The sequence below is a fragment of the Lichenostomus cassidix genome, chromosome 3 (genome assembly GCF_008360975.1).
Source record: "Lichenostomus cassidix isolate B80296 chromosome 3, HeHo_3.0, whole genome shotgun sequence".
Taxonomy (NCBI): Eukaryota; Metazoa; Chordata; class Aves; order Passeriformes; family Meliphagidae; genus Lichenostomus; species Lichenostomus cassidix.
Window position 1 is genome coordinate 42,762,142 of NC_139483.1, and position 22,822 is coordinate 42,784,963.

At 44.1% G+C, this 22,822-nt stretch overlaps 1 protein-coding gene across 3 annotated transcripts in view; it reads left to right on the forward strand.

Moving 5' to 3' along the window:
- Positions 1-22,822, forward strand: part of SLC35F3 (solute carrier family 35 member F3) — a 166,345-nt gene that overhangs the window by 130,655 nt on the left and 12,868 nt on the right. The window lies entirely within an intron of this gene.

Consider the following 22,822-nt stretch of genomic DNA (forward strand, 5'->3'; position numbering starts at 1 on the left):
AACTCAGGCTTTGACCAAACTGAGATTCACCCCACTCCTCCACATTACTTCTTAAAAAGTGTCTTTTAATTCTGGAGAACTGAAATAGAAAAACTTAGTGTTGAAAAATATTGTGCCAGAAAAGGACACAGTGACATACAGACACATGATCAGCTACTTTCTGTTAACATACATGCCCTTGCTCATGAAATTTTTGACAATTAGGGCCAGCCCTCTGAAAGTCTTACAGCATTTAACAAAGCGCTCTGTTGATTTCATAGATTTTTCAGACAATTTACAAAATCATGCTCTTCTGTAGTTCCAGATAGTTCCTATGCCATAATTTTCTGCCTTACCAAGTTCCACATGGACTTTCTAGTAGAGCTGTACTCTTGATCATGTAAGACAGATAACTGTATGGAAGTATGGTAAAGGTCAGCTAAACCATGGATTGAGGAAGGTGCGGAAAGAGCTAAGTGACATCCAGCAGAATAAGAGAGGTATTTGAAAGAAGAGAGGTGGTTTCTCTCAGTGTGCAGGTGAACTGTCAGGAGTCTGAAAAATTAGAAGAGCCTCAAAGAGTGGTTAGTGAATGCTTGGGAATCAGCTGGGTGGACCAAATGTGGTCTGTTGTGGAAGCAGAGTGCATGAGCTTTGCTGGAACGTAACATTTGCATGAGTGATAGTACTTGTAGCTCTGCTATGAGTTAGGCTGGATCAATAAATCCTGTGTGATTTCAGTGGACAGTGTGCTTCTGTGGTATTGCTTGTGTACTGGTTTGTGTGGCTGGCTGCTGGATCTTTGCAGGGGATATACCAGCGCTTGGTTTGGCTCAGCAGCCATCCAAGTTATAGCAGTGAAGATAAGTTACTCAGAACCATCTAGGGAAGATTTAATCATACCACCAACAGTTATTCGATGTGTTAACAGATTTGTTTATTAACAAGACTTAATGGACAAATAAAATTTGCCGGACTACTAAAGAGATATTCTTGTGGTCTTTTCAAAAGTGAGCAGGGAATTGGTTTTTTTTCAGGTGAACAGGAGTCATCACATGGACATTCCTCTTGAAAATCATGCCAGTTACATATATAGTTAATTATGGACTTTACTTTTGGCTGGCAAGTTGCAAACTAACTTTGTCTGCTGCTTTATATTTCTTGAGTTTTGCTTTGTTTTAAGGATTAAAACAAAACAAAACAAAAAACAGCTGGCTTCCCGGATGTGTTTGCTGCAAGAAACCAGAGACAAGTGGTTTCGAGAAACTGGAGACAAGTGTGTTTCCTCCATAGCAATTGTGCTAAAAACAAACTGTACTCTTTGTCAATGTGGCTTCAGACACTTTCCACTATTATGCTGCTGGTATCTGGAGTCTCAAAAAGCCTTTGTGTAGAGTGGAACAGTAAATAACCACAGGTTATGGGAACATATAGAAACATCTCCTTAGAGATATTTGAGACAGAGGTGACAAATAAAGTCTTGGTATCAATCTCATGTCATGATCTGAGTTTGCAGCAACAAATTATCCTTCCTTAAGTAACTCAGCTACTGAAGGCTACAGATGGGTTTCTCTTCAGCAAAAAGCTCGGTGTTTGCATGCCTTTGGGCTAACAGCCATGACTACCCAGTTCCTCCGCGTGAAGCGTGCTGATGGCATCTACTAGATGTTGTGCAGCTGACAGGAAAAAGATGCAATAGTTCATTAGTTTTGTCATTCTGTTTAATTCAGACATTTTCAAAAGGAATGGCACTGAAAGCTTTGTAGTACTGAAGGTGCATAATAATTGCATCAAAATTGCCCATCTGCGGCTAAAGCGAGATAATTGCCTAGGCGTGTTCACGTTTGCAGAAGAGATTTTGAATAATAAATGTTTATAAAGCCCTTCTGTCATCATGTTATCCAATCCTCACCCATAAGCCAAACTCTCAGTTCATTTACACTCTTTTCAAACCAAAAATATCTCACATTGGCATAGTTCTGGGGTGGGTGAAGATGAGAATCTGGACTAGTGTAAGTCACCTGAAATTGGCCCCCAGCTCCCCTGCAACATTTATGAACCAAATTGACAGGGAGTAATCAGCAAACCCTGCTGATTCCTTGCTAGTTTTATTTTCTGTATCTTTAATAACTAATTTGACTAATTACTAAGATTTAGGCATGCCAGTGCTGATTTTCAGTGATGCTGAATGGTACTCCTTCCTGAGGAGCAAAGCTTGTCAAGGGTCAAAGCCACAAAAAGACTAAGACATGTGTCCCATCCTGCAAACAGCCGTAAACATCTGTGTGTGGCTTCTAGCAGACATTTGTCCCTCCTCAGAAGCCTCCCTTCTCTCCCAGGGGTAAGGCCTAAGCAGATCCATCCCCACAAACACAGACAGGCCAAAGATATGATGGGACTGGCAGCAGCAGATGAGTTGCAAGCCATTCTAATTCGGCTTATCATGGCTGATCTAACCTGCTCCTGCAGATAAGCTCCTTAGCACATGCTCAGCTTACCCAAGCCTTTGAACAGAATCCCTCCATGCTTGAGAAAATGCAGACAGCTGAAAGACATGTCCTGGTTTAAGTGCATGCTTACCTGGCCAATCCCTTCTCCACAGGGACTCAGTTTATAGCCGCCTCCGTGTTCTAATGCTCTCCCCCTTTCTGGCAATTAAAGATGCAAATAGCACCGACCAGACAAGATTTGTTAATGCAACTTTGTTATCTTATGCTTCTCTGAGAATGAATTAATTGATTTTTCCATTAGACCTGGTACAAATCATGCTGATGTCCCCATAGTCCTCAGTGTGCTGGAGTGATTCCCAATGGCTGTGTTAGTCTTCAGAACACATCTCGTGCCTCTCCCCTGCTCACACAGAGCTGTTCCTTCCAGCTCACCACTACACAATGAACAAGAGCAGATGGTTTACCATGATATGAAAAATGTCTCCAGCTAAATGCCAGGTTCACCTGCTTTCTGCCACTGGTCTTTCTGCATGAACAGGAAATGTCATTCCTGCTGTGGGATCTCTTCAGCAGAGTAGCCACCTGACTGCCCCATGGCCAGCTAGCCATGCAGCTCTTCAGTTCTTAAACCTTTGGTCTTATAGTTAGATTTCATCAGGCTGTACCTCCTGGGCAGCCCCAGCATGGCCATGGCAAAGCTGATGAGCTCTCCAGCACTGGGAAAGTAGCCAACAACCCTAGGAGATAATTGAGCTGGTGTCCCCAGCCACTCAGAGCCCTGCACATCTCAGAGTGCTTTGCCCACCTGCCTTACTGAGGTGCCTCAGATGCCTTCCCTGGGGTAGCAGGAGTCTGCCAGAGGAACAGCACCCTCACTGCTAGGGATCCAGAAAAAACTAGGATAGCAAAACAGGCATTGCCTCTGCCAGGTTTCTGAACAGATAGCTGAAACCACATTGCTGCTTTTGTCACTCTTCCTGGGAAACAATCTGTAAAGAAGTCAGACACTTCACTAAAATTAGTAACAATATGAACTACTGTTCAGTACATTTTTCTGTCTCTCAAGGGCTTAAGCTTATTGAGTAACCTCGCTTTCTCTCAGTTTCATCACAGCACATTAAGTTTTGAGAAAGGGCTGAGTTCAAACGCTGAAGCTCTTTATTCTGGTTGTGTAGGTGCAGTATTGATAGAGCCAAATTTAGCAGATTCCCTAGTGCACATTTACAGTAAAATGAGCCAGATTTTGTGTTAGGTACCTTGGGGGGTGTGGGGGGAAGGGAATGATGGATAAGGATATCACAGGGCTCTGTGACTCTGAATGACTCTGTTGCTGAGATTTAGTGAGGTGTCAGGATATTTTGGGTAGCATTTTTGAGGTTCTGCTGCTGGATTCTCTGTTCTTACTGAATCCTGTGGTGGAACTGTAATGATTCCATTGGAAGGAGTGATGAACCAGTAGTGAAAGCTGTTGGAAATGTCTCCTTGTGGTGTTTTATATGTGCATGTGTGTATGTATGTGTGTATATAGGCACCATTTGGTGTCAGCTACATGCTGAGCCCCTTTATCCTGCAAGAACAGGGATTTCCCAGAGGGGTAACAGACTGGTTTGCTTTTGACAGCCTTCATACCACATCCTGCAGATCCTGTAAACTGCAAACTGTTGAAAAAGAGAGGAAAGTGAAGCCACAGATTTTGTGCTTTCCAGCTCTAGGATCAGTGTGGGGTCATGCTCTTGACTGGGGTGGAAAAAGTCCCTTGTGCAACAAGTATCTTACTCAGGGGGTCTGGAAAGCACAGTGTCCAGGATCAGGCCCCAGTTTGTTTGCTGAGGGAGCTTACACCTGCTGTCTTGCAGCAGGAAGAAGGCTGCTTATTCTCAAGCATCTGTCTGCAAAGTGCTGCCTGGTGCTGCTCCCAAAATCTCTTCCTCCTTGCCTACAAACAGAGCTGAAGCCTCAGGAGGACAAGGCAACCCCACCTCTCACCTGCCCACAAGCCTTCCAAAAGGCAAAACTGCCTTTCAGAAAAGTTTTGCAACTATCCTGGACTGGAATTCCACCATGGCTGGTGCCCTCTGTGAGAGACACCATGCTTAACCTTCCTACATCTATTTTAAGATCCAAATTGATCGCCCATCATTCCTTTTGAAGTCTGTGGGTTCTAACAATCTTCAGCCCACTGGAAAAGCTAGTGCATTAGCACCTGAATATGAATTTCTGTTTTTAATTTGGTATGATCCTCCTAGGATTTCAGTGTGAAGGTGGAGTAATCCGGTCATTTCTTGCAGCTTGCTTATTTGTGATGTCTGTGGATTATTTGTCAAATTCTTTTTGTATTATCTTGATGAGAAGTTTAATCAATCTCACCAACACCAAATCATTTGTGTCTGTTGGTCTGCTTTTTAGGATGATTCATGTATACATCATAAAATGTGATTGCAAGCCATTTCCTAACACATGCAAACCTCAATTGTGAAAGATCTCTGGGGATGCTCTAAGTTTCAATATCAGCCTCACATAAAACCCAATAAACCCATTCTGGCAGAGAACATGAATAAAAATAGATAAGGGGAGTTACAAAAATAATAATTTATTTGTTATTTCACAGATTATAATTAGTGAAAACTCCCTTCTAAGAATGCATTGACCACGGATCCTAAACTTGGTATATTCATCCTTGTTATGTATGTTATTGATAATGAAAAGGCTAAATATATTTATATTGAACAAACATAGCAATAAAATAACATTCATATCAAAGAGCAAGTATTATTAGATATATTAGTCTTTTACTATGTATTTTGAAGATATTATTCTGTGTGTTCTTGCTGGACAGTTGACATTGTTTTCTTTCTTCTCCCATATAATCTTGAAGCTGCCTGCTCATCCTCTCTCACATGCTGGGATTATTTTAGTTTATGGCTCAGCCCACCTACCAACTATTTCAGCTCCTGAGATGCAGTGAGCTAATTAACGCATCCATCATCTTACACATTCTTCAGGTGCCATGAGCAGTAAGGAGACTTAGCCTTAGTCTTTGATCTCTTACTTTTTCTCCCAGGCTCGGTGCTCTATGGCTTAACTCAAGCCCATACACATTTTCGTTGCTGAACAGTTCATTCATGTATTTTTGTTCTCTGTTTATTGACTTCTAATTCCCTTGCTCTCCTAGCGACATGCTATATTAAATCTCCATTATCTAAGCCCATGTCTCCTTTTCCTGGCTCACACAGCCATGCAAGTATCATTATTGCTTAATATTTGTATGAAATTAGCATCCAGCAAATCCTGATCTGGACCAGCTTGCGCTAGATGCTTTTTCAGCAGGCAAACAAACACAGCACCTGTGCCAGAGTCTGCCAGCAAGGCTGAGGCACATATCTGCTAAAAATCTGCCATTTTTCATTTAACTGGTGAGTGCTCACTTCTGCAGCTGCTGTTTGGCACCCTGTGGAGGAGGACTTTGGTCCCACAGTACTTGCCAAAGGAAGGCCATGTCCAAATGAGGTAAATGTCAGTCTCTTCTCCCAGGTAAGAAGTGACAGAAGGAGATGAAATGGCCTCAAGCTGTGCCAGAGGAGGTTTGGATTAGGTATTAGGAAAAATTACTTCATGAAAAGGGTTGTCAAACATTGGAAAAGGCTTCCTAGGGAAGTGGTGGAGTCACCATGCCTGGAAGTATTTAAACAATGTGTGGCTGCAACACTTAAGGACATGTTTAGTTGTGAACATGGTGGTGGTACTAAGTTGATGGTTGGACTTGGTAATCTTAGAGGCCTTTTTCAACCTTGGTGATTCTATGATTCTTTGACTATAAGGCTGGACAGAAGGATGAGGACACTGGTGAGATGTTTTTCTCACCTGTTCACAGACCTCACTGTGAACCTAAGGAACACAACATGTAATCCAACAGCAGAACCTGGCAGCTGAACTGATGGGAAATAATTACAAACATCCTTGTAGATACAAATAACCCCAGGATTTTCAAAAGTCCTGGTGGCTCTTCTGCTTGAGATTTGCTTTCTGCCAATATAATGCCTCAGTCTCCCCCAGTTCATGTCAGAATATGGCATTGGGTGCCCAGATTTTACTAATGACAGTGAAAGAGGAAGCCCTATGTGAGAAGCAGGCAAATGACGAGTCTCACTGTGAAGCTCTCCCAGAAAGCTTGCAGCACTGAGCTCAGCCTGGCTGGCCTGGCTCAACCAAAAGCAGTTTATGAAATACAAGTTTGAAAGAAATCTGAGAGTCATAGAAAGATGTAAACATGCTTTTCCAAATAAAGCTAACAAGTTATTTGGTTAAATTAATCTATGTCTGAACTTAAACTGAGGTAAGTGCTTACTGAGTATGTAGGCTGTGATACATCCCCAGCAGTAATTCTGTTAAATTTTTCAACACCCCCTGCTATGCATGCGTAAGGATTCACAGGCACACTGAAACAGGCCAGCTAACTATGCTTGTCTCCTCTGCTTTTAACCACTCTCAGAACAGCAGTGCCTCCTCCTTGCATGCTTTCTGCTATAAACCCAACCATTTTCCTTTCCCAGGCAATCCACTGTACGTGGCTGCAATTGCACTAACCATAACTGCAACCAAAGGGTATCCTATCCAAATTATGTAGCACGTTCTGATGTTGGCCTCTGGAGCCGCAGATCTGGGACAGGGCCAGAAAAGCCATTTTACAATTATAGCCTGTCATGGGCTTTAAAAATTGGTTATTAAAATGAAGACAGAGCAGGCACACCCACAGGGCAGGCATTAATCATGGCTAGATAAGGTCCACTTCTCTCCTAGGTGGCAAGCTGCAAGGTTTCAGCAGGAGCTGGCTCCTGCTGCAAGGACACCCTGTGCTTTCTCCCCTCATAGTGCTTTTACCCCGTAATAGCAGGGAGCAGATTTTTCACTGCTCTCTGTGCAGCTGCTCTGGAAATAGTGTGATGCTTGGAAGCAAGGATCACAAGGTCATTTTCCAAAATGAAGGAAGGAATAAGCATGTCACAGGAGCAGAAGGTGGAAGAAAAATGAGCCCGGTAATTTCGTATCTGGCAAATACTTGGCTCTCCTCACTGAAAGCTCAGCTTTCAGAACCAACAAGCAGCAGGGAGGCTCATTGCACAGCCCTTACAGTCTCACTCAGAAAATCACAGTCCTATATTCCGTATTACTCCCTCTACCCATTAAATCCAGGAAGATGCCATAAACTGCAGCTGTGTGTCACAAAGCTATTGCATTTTAGCTGAAAGTGAGTGCTGTAAGAATGGATATGCTTCACTGATAAAGGAGCTTGATTCCTCTCGTCATAAATAGTCAAAGAACAGAAACTACTTTTGTGACTTTAAATCAGATTGTAGTACACGAAGGTCTTCCCTAATATTCTTACGTTTTATTTTAGAAATCTTCTTACATAAAAGGATGTTCAAAGGATGCTAAAGTCAATCCCGTGGTATCTGAGCATCTAAATCTAAGAAAACTCTTTAACAGGCTCTATTCCAGACATTTTATTAAAGCTATTAGCTGAGGCACATCAAAATGTAATAGCACAGAAGCAGATAATGGCCAGAACATTTCCAGCATGAAATGCATGATGTATTCCGATAAAGGGAAATCCACATTAAAAGTTGTCATTTTCATTTGGCACTTTCAAATGTCACAGTCTCATTTCTGAGACAAATCCAGATGCCATGTTTCTGAGTCACCTCGAGTTTGTTGTCAGCAGTCAGTCTCTGCCACTTGAAAGCAAGGGCTCTCCTTGCAAGTCTTCTAGATGCTCTCACTAGATAGTGTAACTTCACCCTGATAATCTGTATTCTTCCTCTATCTGCTGTGCTAATTCCCCCGAGGTAGTGATACTGTTTTCTCTCCAGAGATGTAGTTTTATTGAATCCCAATCCCAGTGACCCTGCACTGTCACAACATGCAGTATGGATGGTTTCTTGTCACAGGAAGAAGTCCCAAATCTGTCAGACCAAGCACATGCAGTGCATTCCTAGAGGGTGGCAAAGTCCAAGCTGAGCTGTGCAGATAATCAGGAGCTTACGACAGTGATTTATAAAGGCAATAGAGAAGTACTTTGGCTCTGTACTTACACCTAAGGGGTTCAGAGTGCTTTAATTAATGAAATTGTAATTATTTTCACTGCTCCTGAACTTCCAGGAGCTACGCTTGTGACAGGCTGAATGAATGTACATGGCTAATGCATCTGAGGTGGGTTAAGCAGAAGAGTAGGAAGAGAAAGACAAGAAAGTTGCAGCTTGTCCCATGGGATGGGTTGCTTCACATGTGCCATGTCCCTGGTGCCTCCACTGTCAGCAGCTGCCAGGGATAGGACAGGGCTTGGCTGGACCCAGGCTGGTGATTCTTGGGTGCTCCAGGTCCATCTCTTCACAGGCTCCTGTGAGCGAATGCCTCACTGACACAGACTGGGCAGAGAAGGAAGGGATGGCTTATGCTGTATTATTCTTTCAATAACTTTGTTCCCAAAAAGACAAGTACGGCATTTGGACCAGCAGATGGGTTTTCCAATTCATTAACTCAGGAGTTCTGCATCTTGTGCTGAAAAGTTCCTGTGTTACTACCATTACAAATAAGGGCTCCTTTTTTTGTTCAGCCTTTCACAAAGTAAATCAGTACATTCAGCAATGACTGGGTTGAAATCCTAGTTTGTGGGTTCACAGCTAAGATCAGGATAGTGCATTATATGCTAGTGAGGCACCAGCTCGCTCCTCCTCAGGGCAGTTTGCAAAGTACTTCTCTGAACAGAACTGTTTTCGTTCCACTGAGCTTCACATTTAGTAGGCAATAAAATTATAAAAGAAAAAGAACAAGTACATAAAAAAATGTTACTAGGAGGGAGAGCAGTGTGTGCTGTAACAGCCTTATCCGAACCACACTGACATTCCCCCCACACATGCACAGCAATGACAAGATGCAACTGTTTTGTATTTTTTACTTCTGTGGCACCAGAGTCTGGCCAGAGACATTTGGTGCTTCACCACCTCTTGCCATGAAGAGTAAAACCTTAAAGTTATAAAATATTTCATATAAATAATATAACATTTTAAAACACACAGATGAGCACTCTGAAGCACCGTATCTGTGGAAGGCTTCAGATGCAAAACAAATTTCCGCCTGGCCTCTGAAGAACAGCTGTGTATTCCATCCAAACATATAAATAATACTGGTTAGCATCCTGTTCAGAGAGACTCGCACGGCTTGCAGCAATTTTTAGTCACAAGCAGCATTTTATTCAACCATCTCAACTTCAAGTCTGTTTTTTTAAATGTGGCAAATCTGAAACCACCTTAAGTATCCCTCACCACTGTTCTCATTTCTGGTCTTTCCAGGGACTTCAAATAGATCTCATTTTCTTATAACCTCTAAGCAGCGTAATCACCTCAGTGCCATAATCCTTTTGCTTAGTATTCATTTTGTAGAATGAATCCATTTCTATCTGATCTCTCTGGTTTTTTACATTTCTTCTCTGTTCTTTTTAATATCACACTTCCTTTACTCCATTCTGAATGAAGCAATTGAGGGCTAATAACCCCATTAGGTATTTATGCTCCTGTTTTGTGTCTAAGGAGGATGTTGGCTGAAAAGTCCAAAGAGTGGGATATTGACAGCAGCTGGAAGAAAAGTCCGAGCCAAATATAGCTGCTCTAACAGCCAACAGTGGAGGCACAAGGGTGACCCACATATGTGCAGCTCCACACTTCCAGTAGGAAAAAGGGAGGTAAATAAATCTACGCCATTCTGGAATTCAAATGAGCATAAGACTTGATAGCCTTGGCAGCTGACACCAGTTTTAAAAACCTAGTCCGACCAGTGCTACAATATGCATCAACAGGGGCATTGCAGCTCTGTGAATCTGGGGTATCTGTTCATGATTTCTCCTGTTTCTGGACCCCATGTTCTCATCAGCATCATCAGACAAGGCTCTGATGGAGTTTGTCATTCCTGCCACTGCTGGAGGACATCTGCATCTGTTGCTGTCTGTGGACTGCTTCATAGTTCTCCTGGGTCAGTGGCCACATGCCAGAGAAGATGCAGATGGGCATGTGGCTGCTAATGGCAGACCTCTAGAGATACCTTTTCTACCCTGTGCTTTCCCAGCCCACAGGTAGCCCTTTCTCCCATGCTAATGACACATCTCTCAAGGAGAGAACCAGCTGTGGTTTCTTTGGAATTGGAGGCTGCTGGCTTGACCAGAGTTTGAGAGGCAAGGGTTACCTGCTTTCCCAAGTCTGCAGTGTCAAGGGCTTCTTACCTGGGGTGTCTGGGCAGTTGCAAGGAACTGATGGAAGGAGCTGGAAGTTTTCTGAGCTGCAAAAAAAGGCACAAACCGTGTTCCTAGAACTGCTCCGTGATAGCTCAGCTTCCTCTGTGGAGGAAGGATCAATCACAAAACTCAGTATCAGTAAAATTCCGAAGAAGTGAGCAGGATAGGCTCAAAGGAGTAAGGCTCACAGCTTGTAGAATTATGGATCATGAAACTGACATTCAGCTTCTGAACCATGGAAGAATGAGTGGCCCATCAATCCATGAGGATAAAAAGCACTTGAAAGAGCTGTGAGGGTGTCGACCCCTCAGAGTGCAAGAAGACTGAAAGACAACTGTGTCTTGTATTCATCCTGTAAACCTGCCTCTTGTGCTCTAAAAGAAAATGAAATTGATGCTCTGTACACTTGTGTCTTGAGAAGAGTTTTCAGAGAAGATCTTGCTTTTATATAGGATCGTCATGTAATACTGCATGTAATTTTACAGACAGCATTATAGCTCTGAAAAGTAGGGAGAAGGAAATTCCTTAGAGACAAGGCTCCTGAACTGGCTTGTGCATGATCAGGTTTATTATTTCTTTTTAATATTTTCTCCTGCAGGTCTTACTTATGAAAATAACTATAAACTATATTGTAAGGCTACGGAGGGAAAAATTCCCCCTCCCTTTTTTCAAGAAAGTGCTTTCTTGGCTGTGAAGCTCAGGTCAGCAGTGCCTTTTATGCAGTCACATAGAAGAGTTGTTACAGGACAATATAAAGGGTCATGAATAGACTTCACTTTCTAGAATGCATTTTGAAATTGTAAAAGAAATCTTGTTCCAAATGGATGACAGGCAAAATCCATGAGCATACTCAGGCGGGAAGTGAAAATAAAACCACCTTTCAAGTACAATACAATCTTATCTATTTTTTTTTTTTTCTGCTGATTTTGATAATTTCCATTATGTTCCACTATAGATGTAGTTGGTATTCACTGGGAATTAAAAAGACAAATTTCACTTAAATTACTAAAATTAAAAATTTCAAAATTTATTTCAGTATTTTGGGAGGTTTTTTGTTAATATGTACCCTTCTTCAGAAACTATTGATTCAGTGAATGGGCATTTTGTTTCACTGCAAATTAAATGAAAATTAAAATGGACAACTTTTCAACCAACATTTGTAGAGAAACATTGTAGAGGAGATAAAAAATCCAAATCACACAAGCTTCAACAGCCCTTCACTGGAGTTATACCTTTCTAATCCTTCATGGGTACATTTTCTTGGCATTTCAGCTGCTATGGCTCCATTTCTGCACTATCCAGTCCTTTAAAAATACAGTAGGTGTCAGTATTTTTTAATTTTCATGTTTACTGTTCAAACAACAAAGTGCTTGTATGGGGAGTGGAAAATTTCATGTTTCTCTTGGACAGGAGGTAATTGATTTCAAGCCATTCTCAGTTACTGTATGCCACTTGAGAGATGTTAATGTTCCAGTAATAGAGATGAAAGCCATTCAATTTCTGTTACATATTGCTCTGTTTTTACCATTTATACGAAGGTGTTACACAAATTTAATGCAAGTATCAGCATCAATGTATCGTAGAACATGTTTTCTGATGGATTAGCCTATTGGAAGAAAGGTCAAAACAAGTAAAGCTATTTAGAAATCTGAATCTCAGAAGCAATGGACATTGTATTTTCTAACACCACCCTTTTGGCATCAAACTCATCAGCTGTACTCATTTGCCTCAAGTGACTGCCAAATTTCTCAGTCTTTCCCAGATTGCTGCCCTCTGAAGGGTGCTGTTCAGTCAGGCTCTGGGATGAGGGTAGATGCCATCACAGAGTCTTGAGACCTCACTCCACTTCCACAGTCCCCTCCTTGCTGTGCTGCTGTGTGCAGGATTGGGATGACTTTGCTGAAGGACAGAAAGTAAAGGAGTACAGGGCAGAGAGTGTTCTGGTTTTGTGTTAAATGGACATCAGCAGTGCAACTAAAAAGGCAAACAAACTTCAAACAGAAAAGATTCACCTGTTCTTGAGAGGAGGTACTCTAAAAATGACCACAAATACAAGTATTTAGAAAAGATTATTTCCTTTCTATATCCCGTTTACTTAATGCATCTAGGGGCAATTTGTGCATTGTAAATGTCAGCTTCTCTGTTATGTCAGCAAACGCTCAGCTTTCTTTTCTGTATAACTTACTTTCTTTTCGTAGACTAGCTGCCAAGTTAATGGTGTCTCTTTTGGTATCTCCTGACTCATGTGCCTTCCTGTTCCCAGCTGTCCCCAATATCCCCTCATGGTGCTCAACAATTAGTACTTAGGCTATGAAGTTGATTCATTTATGCCCTTGGCACAAGGCTGGCAGTGCCAGCAGCAAGGGCTGCATGGGCTTTGCTCAGCTGGAACCATAGCTACACACAAAGTCTCTGAAAATCCACAGGTATAAAGGTGCAAATTAAATATGTGTGTGAGGGTATGTATGTGTGTTTCAGTAATAGCTGTCTCAGGGTGTTTGCATATACAATTTTATCACCAAGATATTTCTCTTCTTGTTTTGCCTCTTGTCTTGTTCCTTCTCCCAAGACACAGCAGCACTGCTCCCCCTCCTGTTGGCACCATGCTTCTGTATCAACGGAGAAAAAGAGCCATTACCAGAAACCAAGACAGCAGTTACTAGGAAAGTATTTTATTCTTACATACTTTCTTGGTCTGCTTATGCCAGCTACTACAAAAACCCAATTTAGAGGAGGCCAGCTGGCCAGTTTCTCCTAAAAGTTTCACTCTGACTATTCCAAAAAGTAGTAAATGGTTCAAGTCACAGCTGAAGAGGACAAGCTGGATATAAATCACATCAGGCCAAGCTCAAGATATCCACAAGTGATTGCTGCACAGTTTCAGAGTCTGCAGGCCTTTCCCACCCAGAACATCCACTGACGTCAATGGAAATTTTGGCTGATGACGGAGAGCAGTGATGATGTTGACTCCAGCAGTCAGAGCCTGGAGAGCCTAATGTTTAGGTTTTCTCTGACTCAGTTTGTATATGCTGTCCCTCACCACACGCTGAATGCTGCACAAATGCTTGACTGCATTTACCTCAACACAGCCCTGGGAAATAACAGCAAGCTTGTACCCTTATAGCCCACTGCTGAGGGGGACAGGCTGGCTGGGGGACTTCTCCAAACTCAACTGGAAATTTGTGATAGACCATCACTGTGGACCTCAAATTCAGCCTCCTGGTGCCCTTTCCAAGTGCTTTCCCTGGAAGGCTTTTCATACTTTTCATCTATTCAATAAATTAAGTATTGAAGCATTGCCCAAAGTGCCTCTCCAAACTGCTGGGACATGCAGGGAATTGCCTAATCCACTGGAGTTACATTAAAAATAATGTGGGTTAGTGGTTTGAGTTTTTTTAAAAAAAACCCTTTCATTAACTCACCTTTTAAAGGCCAACGTTGGCAAACCCATTCATATTGGGCCATGCAGGACACAGTTTATGACTTTGGTGCCAGTGCATCTCCCGAGCCACCCAAAACACAGCCCCTGCTCCTTACTGCAACTCCCCCCTGCCCTGGGCAAGAAAAGAGGCCCTGAAGCAGCTATTCTGACAACTGGGATGCCCTTCCCAAGAGCTGGGGTGTGTCCCCAGCTGGGCCAGGTGGCTGGGGAGATTGGTGATGCTGAGGGTCTGTGGTGCTGCACTGCTCCCTGTCTGGGAGAAGCTGCACCTGCAGAGGTGAGAGGCTTTCCCTGGAGGCAGGCAAAGCCCCAGGGTTTTTCTAATTGCAGCTGCACAGGATAAAAGTGAGGCGCAAAAGCCTTTGGGGGAATGGTCCCTCTGGAGACCCAGCAGCCACAGGCTGCTTCCACATGACTGGTGCAGCGAGAGATCCTCAGCAAGGTCTGAATTCATCAGCACTCAGTTGCTGTGAGCAGTCAGCATCCTTTTTTTGAGGACAGCAGCAGTCATTAGGGGCATGGTACAAGAAGGAGCATTCCTGCTGGGCTTAGGCTTTAAGGATACCTGCTCACCAGCCAGTCTCCTGGGATGAAAATACTTGCAAGTGCCTGCAAAACCTGGCTGTGCCAGCATGCTCCTTGAGCTAAGCGTTCCCTGGCCTTGATGAACCCAGGAGGAAGAAGAGGTAATACAGCACAGTCTTTAACCAGCAATGGTCATCTTCAAATTTGATGGCCAGACAGTCACTGCACAAATTGGATTTAAACAATCAGTGTAATGTTTGCTTTGGGCAAGAAGGCTGTTTTAAAGGACTTACAGAGCCCTGTTAGGAATTCCCTATTTCATTCTCGAGCTTTTTTGAACTCTTGAGTAAATGCTGTGCGGTGACTTGCTGCTGCTCATTTTCTCAGCTTGCTCTGTAGCTCCCTAAGGATTGTCATTAGCTTTAATACAGATCATTAACTGCTGCCCTAACTAACCCTGCCATGGCTGCCTGTGACTGGCTGTTCATGGTGCTGTTGGAGCTGACAGTCCTTTCCCTGTACTCCAGTTGGGCGTGGCGGTGAGTCCCCGAGTACTCTTCATCACACCCCACTGAGCAAATGGGTCAGTTCCCTCCAGCTCCTCCTCCAGCCCTGTCTCAAACAGCAGCAGGAAACGTCCCTGTGCTTGCACTGTGGGCATGCCAGGAACCCCCAGGAACCTCTGAAGCTTTCGTTCCCCTCATGCCCCTTTCAGCTTCAGGCACTGCTGCTGTGGAGGGGAATGTCCAGTCGTGCCTGGCCACTGCTCTGGTGGCCTCTAACATAGATTTGAGGCCAAGCCTGCGTGCTACACCAGATCAAGTCAAGGGTTGCATTTCTCATGGGCTCAGAAACAAGATGTTCCTCAAAGCAATCTCTGAGTGTAACTAAAAAGCTCTTTTCTTGTGTTCAAGTGTGATGCTTGTCTGGTCTGTGGGTGTTTGGAGCTTGCACATAGCAACAGTCTTACATTTTATTTGTATAATCCTAGTTGTCTAGAAGAGCATAAAGTACTTCAGGCTCTGGGTATACCTCTGGGGTATAAAAGCAGAGAACGTTGGATAATTCATGATAAGTTCAGCTGCCTGACCGCTGAGTGCATCTTGTCACATTAAAAGCTTCTTCTTGCCAGGAATACTTGCTGCATTTTCCACAATGTGGTAAAGTCTTGTTCTTTTAAACTTTTTTTATTTAAATGTTAGTTTAAACAGTCTCTCATTAAGGTTTCTGAGTCTGTGCTAAGACTTGTCTTGAAAATGTGTATTCAGGTGGTTTGTAAGATTTGTATTATTTGCTTCTTTTGGAGCCATTCTGGTGTATTATGTAAATCCATAGCTAAGCATTTCCGGGGACCATTTATTGTGCAAATGTCTAGTTTGGCACGTGTGCAGTGCTGAGCAAAACCAATTGCTTCTGTCTGCCTAGTTCAGAGAAGGTAAGTCTGGAGATCTTTTGTTTCGTTTAATTTTTGTTTCATTTAAGCAAAGAAAATTTTCTCATTCCATTGCCTATCAGAATACATTTTCTGCAGATGAGCTGGAAACTCCCAGAACAGAGAAAAGTTTAAAAGCAGAAAACACCAGCCCTAAATTAAGTGTAGATACAAGTAATGGTCAATCACAGAGGCAGACTTATTTAAAAGTGGCAGCTGGATGTCTGATTGGCTTCTATGGTAATTTCTTGCATTTAGTAACATGCTTACAGGAAAATATGCATGTGATGATGGGCATTAACAAGGCATTAGAGTATTTTAGATAAGCCACCCTTTGTGTCTGTCTCCCAAAACCAGTGCTGTCACAGGGCAGGCAAGGCACACCAGCACACCCAGGACAGCTCTCAGATCTCTGCCCCATGGAAGCTGAGGAGAAGCTTGTGCCCTCCCAGCACTGGGAAGCAGTTTTCCTGAGGAAAGCTGGAGGCAGGGGTGTACAGGTTTTGTTGTAGGAGCCTCAGAGCAGTGAGGCAACAAAAGCCATGGCAGGAGTCCCAGGTACCTCTCTGCAAAGTGCTGAGGCTAGCGGGTTTATTAGTGGCATTTTATGATCTGGGACACACCACAGGAGCCTCCGTGCAACTGTTCTGCTGGCATGTGAACCTGTGGTGACTCAGGAAAAAGGCGCTCAGGGACTGTCTTGATAAGTAACAGGAGCTGGCTATAAAATAAACATGCAGGAAAAGCAAATCCCCATCTCTTCGAAGGTGTCATCAACAGGCAGCCCTCATCCTGCCACTTCAAAGCACCCAGGGACTTTGCCTCTCCGTGACCCATCTTGCACATCTGTAAAATGGGTTTCATAAGCTCACCCTTTTCTTGCACTACTTAGAAATCCACCCACCTGAGAGGCTGATTTTGTCATGGCTGCCCACTGGGTCAGCACTGGCTCAAATGGGAAGGAAGCAGAGCTGGAGGCATGATCCTATTTTCTGGGAAACACATCACCTGCTTTCCTGGAGAGCATTGTTGAGGAATATCTTGAATTAACTTGCATTTTTTATCTGTGCAGCAGGTAAGTCGTAGTTACCTCCACTTGTGGGCTTAATGTGTGAGAGATGCTGTGGTCCTAACAGGATGAATTACAGAAAAAGTCCTTTTATTTTTTTTTTCACTAAGAGAAATAAAACTTGAGTTTGGTTTTCTTCTCTCCTATTACAGCCAAGATTCTTGTCTGTCTTCTTTGCTTTTGCTTACTGCAACTGGCTTGCAAGCCCTCCCAGAAGACATGGCATGACATTTAAGTCCATGTCTTTTTTTTTTTTGTACATTGAACAGAAAATGTAAGACTGTTGCACATCTGCAGATTATTTATCCATACAGGCCTAATTGGTGCAGGGATTAGCAAAACATGTTTTGCCTGCCAATCTCTAATCAAGAAGACAGATCCACTGGCACACTGGTGGCTTTGCTGTACTCCAGGGAGGTGATGCTCACTCTGCTGAAAATCAGAAGCAATTTAGCCAAATTCAATTTGCAGGTACAGACCTTGCAAGGTCAAAGTAAGAAGCACAGTCTACAAAGAAAAAATATTACCCTTTAAGAGCAACAGCAGAACCAAATATGGTTTGGAGGAAAAAGCTCCAGTATGAGCACTGAGACACTGAAAAAATTCTAGCAAAAGTTAACAGTCTGGAAAGGAGAAATAACTGGCTTGTGCAAAGTATTCCCTTAGGATGTGTATTACTCCCAGAAATTTTCTACTTTGCTGCAAATTTCCCAGAGATGTAATAGCAGTTTCAGTGCCTTACAAACCTTTCTGGCATAGATTTGTTCTGCAGGGAGTATCAAGAGACCAAACCCCTGGCCTGGGGCCACACTGTGTGTACTTTTTCTGGTTCTTGTCTACCTTTCCTCTTCATAGGTGAGATTTTCTTTTTTCAAAACCGGGAAAAAAGCATTCCTTACAGTGTTGGCAAAATTTTATAAATTCATTTGCATGAGGTTTAGAGCAGTGGGGAAACATCACAACTACATAGCAATGGTTAAAGCCAAAACAGGCAGTGGAAGGTGAATAGTGTTAAATATATAATTGTGAACTCAGTGGGGGAAAAGTGGAGTTTTACTGTCATATTTTATTTGCAAGTTTTATTTGACTGTAGCACCTGCTTTCAATATAATTAACTCTTACTTAGCATAGAATTTTGGCACTGATGACTTCTGATTTGCCTCACTGGGGATGCTTGATTCCAGTGATGGAGTTATTTTGCTAGTATTGTGCTGGAGACTTGTCTAATGGTGTAGAGCTAATTTGCCATTTTCTGGGTTAATGAAAATACACACTAAAAAGAGTATGAGGAAGGACAAGATCTAGTACATGAAAGCTTAAGCTCTTAATTTAGAGTTAAGAGACCAGGAGAAAGATTGCTGTGCCTTAGGCTTTTCTGTCGTATCTTTTACCCAAATTCCTGTAGTACCTTAGCAGCTACATGCTGTTTCCAAGTGACACTACACATCTCCTTCAGGCCAAGTTGACAGAGCATCCTGTGGCAAGCAGCAGGGGACCAGAATCCCTGCTTGGGAGAGAGGACCACTGGCATTTACTACCCTCCCTGGGTATTTGTCAGGATTCACTGAGCACTGCATGAGGGCTGCTGCCGTGGGGGGCTTGTGCCACAGCAGCAAGGTGGGTTGACTTCTGCTGTGTGGTACCTACTGCTTTATTTTATACCTAAATGCAAGTTTCCAGATGTCACCCATACCAGCTGACATCCTGAGGAAGGGTAGTGTGACCAGGCTGAGCTTCTGCTGCTCTTTCTCACTTGCACCATCCTGTTACCCCAACACACAGCAAGGCTGGTTGCTGCAGCAGTGCCCTCAGCAGCAGCCCATGGCGAGCACATCCACTGTGTGACATCTCACTGGAAACACTTCCCAAGGGCCACATGTAACCAGGCTGCAGTGCTTTCTGTTGGCATGTAGACCTCCTCCCCACAGTGGCTTATTTCAATCATGAGCCTTCAGATTGTCTGAACGTGGATGTGGTACTTCTGGGTGCAAGCAAGCTTTTCTCTGTTGCTGCTGCAGCAATTAAGCCAGTGCATTTCCATTCCAGTATCCTTCCTCTGACATTTCCATTCGTCTTACACAGACCTTGGCTGTTGCCTTTGTTAATGCCTTGCATTTATATTTTAAACCAATTGCTGTGATTACAATGGAGCGCCAGCTCATGATGGCAGAATCAAGGAAAATAATGCAGGAAGATCGTTTATCTCAAACATACAGCATTACACCCTGCAATGCCACAGCTCCTTGCTGCGTGCTGCCACCTTATCTGCACACAGCCCTGCACTTGTAGGAATTTACTCCTCACATAGAGGATTGCACAGACTAAAGGGGAGATCACCTCAGCAGAGGGGCTCTGCAGGGTGGCTTCTCTGCCCAGGAGGAGCCATGCATGGCATGACCTGGGGATTCACAGGGCCAGGGAACACTGAGTTTTGAATCAGCTTTTGCCTGTAGCCTCTCTGGCTGTTGTCTACACCTGAAGTCCCACTGATCCGTGGGTAAAGCACGGTGATCCCAGCAAGCAAAATTGTATTATCAAGCGAGTACCAAGGTAGCTTTCAGGCTGAGGAGGCAGGTGAGAGCAGCAGGTGCAGGATTTCTGGTGATATGACCAGGAATAGGTTTGGTCAGTCTTAGATGACAATTTCTCTTTTAACACTGTGGGGGATTAACACAGGGGATGTGCCCATACCTGTGCTGGGCCCAGAAGTTACTGGACAGCAGGAACAGCTGTGTTCAAATGTTCTGTCAAAGTATTTAAGCTGAAGGTTGTTTTTTCTGGAGTCATCCCTGACTGTTTTGAGCTCACAGTGTAGGTTATATCACTGTCCTGCCTTGTTTCCCATAACTATTTATCTACTGTTACTCACTGACAACTCTCTTCATCAAATGCTTCTTGGTATGGCTTCTCAAGCTGTGCTGTGGCACCAAGGAAAAATCAGTTTTCCCAGCAGCAGTAGCAAACCTGGGGACACAATTAATTGTGAGAGGTTTATTGTATGGCACAGAGTCATTCTGGTGCACAAACTGTACTGTGTTGTCCCAGATGTTCCTCATACTTCACTGGAGATGTCAGGTCCAAGGAGAGCATCTAGCCCATCTGCAGTATTGCACCTGCTGGAACAATGGGGCTCACTGTGGGTGTGCATGCATGGCTGGCAGCACCCTCCACAGCCCTAGGGGTCCTCGGGGAGAAGCTTCCTTACAGCTCTTGTGCTGGATAGGGAAATCTCTGCCATAAGGAGGTCTCCTTTGACAAGCTGGAGCCAGCCTACAGAAAGCAATTTACTCTTGGTGAAATCAGCCAAACCAGCTAAAATGAAGCTTTATTGTATAGGGCAGAGAGAAGACTCCCAAAATGGACACTGCAGTTTAGGGTCATGATCCATGTCAGGGCAAGGCTGTCCTTTGGGGCATTATGGTACTACACTGCGTGTTTCAGGGGTGGGGGGCTGTGATATCATAGGAGTCCAGTGATGTTTACTAATCAAGAATCAAGCCCATAGTACAGTAAAAGGACATGTTTCTATTGTATATGAAACAGTGATAGCCAGTTCTATATGTGGGGAACAGATTTTTGGCAGGAAGAATATTTTTTCCCCAGGTTGAATCCTGACATAAATTCCATTTTTGTCCTTTTATTTGAGTACAGCCTTCCTGTTCCTCTCATACTAATCTTGTTTCATGTCATTTAATTTAAACTGTGCCTGTGTTTTTTGTTTTCAGAGCATGAGGCTGGCTGCCTGTGACACCCTGGCAGTCAAACCCTCTGTGGTGTTTTAGGAAGCAGGTTTAAGCCTCTAATGAAATTTGGGACTGGCTTTTTCAGTGTGTCTCTGCTTCCTTATGTACTCCCTGTGTCCCCTGTGTCAAGTGGTTGGTACAGACAGTGCCATGCAGGACTGAAGGCCAGATTTGAAGTGGGTATAGTGTTTGTGGAAGGGGAGAATGGATCCAGGCCACACGCTGAGCACCGGCAGCATCTGTCAGGGTCACGAGCATCCCTGAACAGCCCAGCATGACTCCAGCAGGTGGGAAGTCAGGCTGGGGTTTGTGGTGCAGAGAAGCAGCTCTTTTACTGACACTGAGAGGCAGGTAACAGATTTGGCAGGGAATAGGCTGCTGCCAGCAGGCAGTTTCATAGAGGAAAGGGGACACTGAGTGACACAATGGAGAACCAGCAGCTCAAATGAAAGTGTCTGTGTACAGCAGCCAAAGCATAGGATCATCACATCCAGAGATGGGCAAGTTCTGCCTAGCTATGATTTGATACAAGGAATTGGCAGGCATCAAAACACAATAAACACAAAAATGTGTTTCCTCTACCTTGCAGCCTTGCACCTGCTGTAGCAGAGGGGCTGTTGGCTGATGTAGACTTGTGGATGGGGAGATCTGATGAGAGTTAAAGAATGGATGGGGCTTTTTTTAGGTATTCATCTGGTACAGCCCTGTCTTCTTGGAAAGTGGATCAAAACAATGCTTTCATCAGAGGCCAAATAATGTTCTTTACATACCTGGTCTCAGGAAACAAACAGCTTGAAATTCATGACAGCAGTGAAAACCTATTTTTCTGTCATTGTGGGTGGGAAACTTAATTATGCTCAGGTTTTGTCAAAATACCTCAGTAAAGTACTTCAGGGCCCTGGGGAGTTTGCAGATTTGAAAGTAAGCAATGTCAGCACAGGCCAGGGCACAGTGCTGGCTGCCCCACACACCTTGCAGGCTGCTGGCCACAGCCCCAGCCCCACAGGCTGATGTGTTCCTTCTTTGTGTTCCTGAGTTTCCATGCAGCTGGCAGCTCCCAGCTCTGCTGCCAGGCAGGCACATGCTGCATGCAGGTTCTTCCCCACACTCCTGCAGCCCCATCCCAGCCCTGCCAGCAGGGCCAAGCTGCACCCCATCGCCTCCTGCGTCCTGCTGCCCTCCACCGTATTCAGGACACAAACAAACTGCTGGTGCTTCTGCTCCTTGTGCCAGGACTGAACCTGCTCAGGCTACCTGCTGCTCAGGGGTTCACAGCATCCCCAGCCTGGACTGCACACATGAGCTCCTGACTCCCCACTCCTGCTCCAGCGTGTTCCCAGGTGCCACCATGCCATGTTCTTACCCCAGGGGGAGAAGGCAGCTGCCTGCCATCTCCTCCTGCTCCTGCCCTGATGTTGCTAGAGATTTCAGCCAAGTCCTGTCCCTTGGGTGGAAAAATGCCAAATTGGCCTCCTGCAAGGCTTCTTCCAAGCCCCACATAGCAGATCAGATGGACACCAGCTCCCCATGGCTTCAGCAGCAGCAGGGAGCTAGGAGCTTTGCTGTCAGCCCTGGGCCCTCAGCATCCTGGTGCCCACAGGGGTGAAGGGAGGAGGATGACCCCACACTGCTTCAAGTTGTTCACTGTGAATGGATTGGTGAAAAGAGTGACACTTCACCTCCTGTCATCACCTCTCCCCTTGCTCTTTCTTTGCAGCTCCCTCCTATGTTTGCAGCCCCTGCCTATTTGTACCCTGTGCAGGTGCTGACTGTTGCAGCAGAAGCTGAAACTTGGCTTTTTTTCTACTCTTTAAGGTGTGTGCTTCCCTTTCCTCAAAGGAAAAGAAGAGAGGCAAAAAAAAGCCATGTATTTGCTGCAGACTGTGACTGGCTTATGTAAT